Source organism: Penaeus chinensis, chromosome 36 (genome assembly GCF_019202785.1).
Source record: "Penaeus chinensis breed Huanghai No. 1 chromosome 36, ASM1920278v2, whole genome shotgun sequence".
Taxonomy (NCBI): domain Eukaryota; kingdom Metazoa; phylum Arthropoda; class Malacostraca; order Decapoda; family Penaeidae; genus Penaeus; species Penaeus chinensis.
In genome coordinates this window covers 3,858,899-3,863,898 of record NC_061854.1, presented here as the reverse complement: position 1 = coordinate 3,863,898, position 5,000 = coordinate 3,858,899, and the positions used below count along the sequence as shown (strand labels likewise).

Sequence of the window (5,000 nt, the reverse complement as noted above, 5' to 3'; positions counted from 1 at the left end):
TCTCTCATACTCCTTCTCCCTTCTTTATTTCCTTTTCATCTCTCATTTATCTTCTCTTTTATTCGCTTTCTTTCACCAATGCCTACCTCCTCTCTTTCTATCTGGCTTTTCTCGTCTCTCCTTTTCCTATATTTATCTTCTTCCTCTCTCCCGCCTTTCTCCTTTATTTTCTCCTGCCTCCCTCCCTTTTAGCACGCCACCCGCTGGTAAATCCTCCACCTCACTATTTTCGAAGTTTTTGTTGCGCGGAATGTCTCCTCCCTTCCTCCTACCCCAACCATCCTTTTCTCTCCTCCCTTTTCCTTCCATCCTCTCCCTTCCTCTTCCTTCCTCCCCATTCCTTCCTTCCAATTACATCCCACCTTCTTTCCCCTTCCTATCCTCCCTTTCACCTTCTCTCCCCTCCCTCTCCTCACTCCCACTTTCTCTCCCCTCCCTCTCCTCCCTCCTACCTTTTCCCCTTCCTTCCTCTCTCCCTTTCCCTCCCTCCCTTCCACTTTTTCCCTCAATTTCAAAAAACGTTCCCCTGTCCTCCTGCATATTTTCCCTCTCTCCCTCACCTCCCACCCCTCCCTCTATCTATCCCCAATCCCTCCCGTCCTCCCTCCCTCTTCCCTCTCTCCATCCCTTCCACTTTCACTCCCTTCCTCCCATTCCTCTCTTCCCCTTCCTTTATACCTTTCTTCCTTCTTTTCCCCTCCCTCTCTTCCCCTTCCTTCATACCTTTCTTTCATCTTTTCCCCTCCCTCCCACTTTTTTCCCTAGATCTCAAAAAAAGTTCCCCGTCCATGTTTACGAGTTCCCTTCTCATGAGGTGATTATTCAAGTTTAAGGACTTCGCGGAATTAAGTGTTATCCTAGCTCTCTCCTGCCTCCTCTTCGACCTCTGAGCGAAGAGGTATTGTGAAGAAGAATAGAGAAAGGTAATTAATGTGAGAATGATAATAAGGGGACAGGGGAAAGGCGAAAGGGGAAGGGGAAAGGGAAACTATGAGTTATCCTGGCTCTCTCTTGCCTCCTCTGAGCGACGCGGTATTATGAAGGATAGAGAATAGGTAATTAATGAGATAATGATGATAACGGAAGGGGAAGGGACAGGAAAAGGGGAACTTAGGAATTAAGTATTACCCTGACTCTCTCATGCCTCGTCTTCGACCTCTGAGAAGGAGAAAGGGAGAAAAAAAGGAAATAGGAAAGGGATAGAACAGGGAGAAGGAGAAAGGTAGAAGAGAAGAAGATAAAAGGGGAGAGGGAGAGGGGTGGGAGACCCAGAATGAAATGATATCTTGGCCCTCTCCTGTCTCATCTCCGAAGGATAGAGAAAGCGTAATTGACAAGGTAATGATAATGATAATGGAAAGGGGAAATGGAAAAGAGGGAATAAAGAAGAAGGATAGAGAAAGGGTAATTCATGAAGTAATAATGATGATAATAATGCCAATGAAAGGGGAGAGGGATAAGGAAAGAAAAGAAGCCACGAAAGAGGGAAAAGAATGAAATTATATTGTAAAGAAGGATAGAGAAAGGTAATTAATGGAGAATGATAATGATGAAAGGGTATAGGGGAAGGGGAAAGGAGAAAGGGAAAGGGGGAAATGGGTTATCCTCTCTCTCTCCTGCCTCCTCTTCGACCTCTGAGCGAAGTGACATGAAGAAGGAGAGAGAAATAGGGTGAGGGAGAGATGGAAGGGAACTATAGAGGGAAGGGGAAAGGAGGAAAGGTAGAAGGGAAAGGGGGGAGGGGAATGTAGGTGGACAGATAAAAGAGGAAAAGCGAAGGGAAGGAGAAGGGGGAAGGGGAAAAGGGTCAATATGAGAGAGAATGAGGAAGAAGAAGAGGGAAAGGGAACAGGAAGAGGGAAAGGGAGATGAGGGAGAAGAGAGAAAGGAAGAAGGCAGAGAGAAGACGGAAAAGGGTAAAAGAAGGGGGAAAGAGACATGGAAGGTGTGCGGAGAGGAGAACCAAATGAAAGAGGAATGGATAATATATGGAAGCAAAGAGAGAATTAAAAGGGAAAATGATCTTAAAGACAGTCAAGATACAAATGAAAGAGGGAGAGAAAAGGGAGAGGAAAGGGATAAGGGAAAGGGAAATAAAGAAGGAAAAAATAAAAGACAATGTCATGTATGGAAAAAAAGAGAAAAAGGGAGGAAGGAAGAGAGAGAAAGAAAGGGGGTGCTGAGGGTGTAATAAAGTGTGTGAAGAAAGAGGGGATAGGGGATAGAGAGAGGAGAAATTAATAGGAAAAAGGACCACTATCATCATAAAACAGTCACGAAAGATTAAAATAATACTGGATATTATCGTTTATGTTATACCATGTGCCATTATATTGCTCTAATGTATGTTACATTACATAATACCACTGCATATCAAATCACAAATGGCGTTATACTATATGATATCGCCTCATATCGTAGTAGTAAAATAAGCAGGGAAAGTAAGCGAAGAAAGGAAACGAGAAGATAACAGATAGATAATATAGACAAAGAAAAGTGAGAAGAAGCGAGAGGGAGAGGAGAGGATAAGGCCAGGAGGAGGGGGAGGGTTATGGGAAGGGGAAGGGGGAAGTTAGGGGGAGGGGAGGGGAGGGCCAGGGATAGGAGGAGGATAAAGAGAAAGCCAGGAGAAGGAGAGAGGATAAGGAGTAAATCCAGGAGGAGGAGAAAGGAGAAAGAGAAAGCCAGGAATAAGAGGAGAAATGATAAAGATAAAGCCGGGAGCAGGAGAGAGGATAGGGAATAAAGACAGGAGGAGGAAAACGGATACGAAGAAAGCCAGGAGGAGGAGAGAGTATAAAGAGAAAGCCATGAGATAAGGGATAAAGAGTAAAACCAGGGGATAGAAGAGAGAGGAAGCTAAAGGAGGGAAGGAGAGATGGGCGTAAGCAACCGTGTGTTTATATTTTTTCGCCGGAAATTGCATTCTGATCTCCCGTCCCCTTTTTTTACGGCCTTGAAGATGATGGGCCTGTAAAAAAAATAAAAATAAAAAAATAAAATAAAAAAAAGACATGATATCTTGCATGAGATACCATGGAAAAGATCGTCAACTTGAATCAGCTTCAATTTGCATCCTTGATACCTCGAGGTTATTGCAGTAAACAATACAATGGTCGTAGGAAGGCACTGCGGTAACATTGTATTCTACTCCAGTGCGCAAAGGAAAAATGTATATGGTGCATGTATACATCGTTTTGTTGTTTTTGTTGTTGTTTTTTTGGTGTTGTTGTACTGCTAGGGCCAGTATGCAGGAAAAAATATAGCGTATGTATATGTGTGTGTATATGTGTGTGTGTGTGTGTGTGCGTGCGTGTGTGTGTGTGTGTGTGTGTGTGTGTGTGTATTATTGCTGTTATTGTTATTTGTTTAGGTTATATAAATTACCAAATGTTTGTTACATTTTTATTATAGCTATTGTTATTGTCATCATTATTATTATTGTTATTATTATCGTTGCTATTATTATTATCATTAGTAGAAGTAGCAGTAATAGTAGTATCATTATCACTTTAACTATCAGCATTATCATTATAATCATTTTATAATCATTATTATTATGATTATTATTATTGTTACTATTATCACCATAACTGTTAACAAATCATAAAAACAAAGGAATCTTATTTCTTTAAGTTTATAATGAAGTATATTTTATATTCATCTATTTACTATTCACATTTTATTCACTTCTCTTGATTCCTCTTTATTCTACTTATCTGTACTTTTACTTTATCTTATTTTACTTTTTTGACGTGGATGGGAAAGAGTGAGAGTTAGACAAAAAATGAAAACTTTTTTGTTGTTGTTGTTGTTGTTGTTGTACAGGCTTGTGGTTCAACCCTCACTACTGCACTGTACTGTTTTATTTAATTATGTTTGCCTAAATGATACGGGGATTTTTGCTAACCCCCCCCCCCCCTACACACACACACACATCTTTTCCTCTTCTCTATATCCCTTGTCATCATCTTTTCCTATATGCCTACCTTATCTGCTCTACAACAATTTCTCTATAATAAAAGACGAACAAACAAACAAATCAATAGATAAATAAATGCATTAAAAACAAATAAATAAACAAGTAATAAATACGTAAATAAATAAACGCATAATCAAAAAAAAAAATAAAAAGTAAAAATAAGCCAAAACACATGACGTTGAACAAAACATTCCAGTTACGTCGTTGCTCTTGCAGAATACTCAACATAACTGAATGTCACAGGGTCTTGAAATGCAACAGCGATTGAGGGCGTGAGGGTAGGGAGGAAGAGGGAAGGGAGGGAAGGGTGGGCAGGAGGAGAGTGGAGGGGAAGGAGGGAAAGTGGGAAGGTAGGGAGGAGATGGGTAGAGGGGAAGTGGGAAGGGAGGAGATGGGTGGAGGGGAAGGTGGGGAGGAGATAGGTGGAGGGGAAGGTGGGGTGGAGAGGGGTGGAGGAGAAGGTGGGAAAGTGGGGTGGAGGGGAAGGTGGGAAAGTGGGGAGAGGAGGATTGGAGGGGAAGGTGGGGAGGAGAGGGGTGGAGGGGAAGGTGGGGAGGAGAGGGGTGGAGGGGAAGGTGGGGAGGAGAGGGGTGGAGGGAAAGGGGGAGAGGAGAGGGGTGGAGGGGAATTAGGGAAAGTGGGGAGAGGAGGGGTGGAGGGGAAGGAGTGGGTGGAGGGGAATGAGGCAAGGTGGGGAGAGGAGGGGAAGGTGGGGAAGGGTGGAGGGGAAGGTGGTTAAGGAGTGGACTGGAGGGGAAGGAGGGAAGATGAGAAGGAGAGAGGAAGAGGGGAAGGAGGGAAGTGGAAGGAAAGAGGGGGAGGAGGGAAGAGTGGAGTGGAGAAGGTGAGGAGTGGCGTGGAGAGGAGGGAAGGAAGGTGGGGGGTGGGGGAGGAAAGGGGTGGAGAGAAATGCGATGTAGGTAGATGGAGGGGAAAACAAAATTTAAGCGGAGAGAGGGGGCCCGGGAGTGGAGAGGGAAAGGGGATATACATAGAGGAACGGGTGGAAGAAAGGGAT

The 5,000-nt window shown here is 43.6% G+C and overlaps 1 protein-coding gene across 1 annotated transcript in view; it reads right to left on the bottom strand.

Moving 5' to 3' along the window:
- Positions 1 to 5,000, bottom strand: part of LOC125044795 — a 90,610-nt gene that overhangs the window by 84,894 nt on the left and 716 nt on the right. The gene's annotated exons all lie outside the window — the stretch shown is intronic.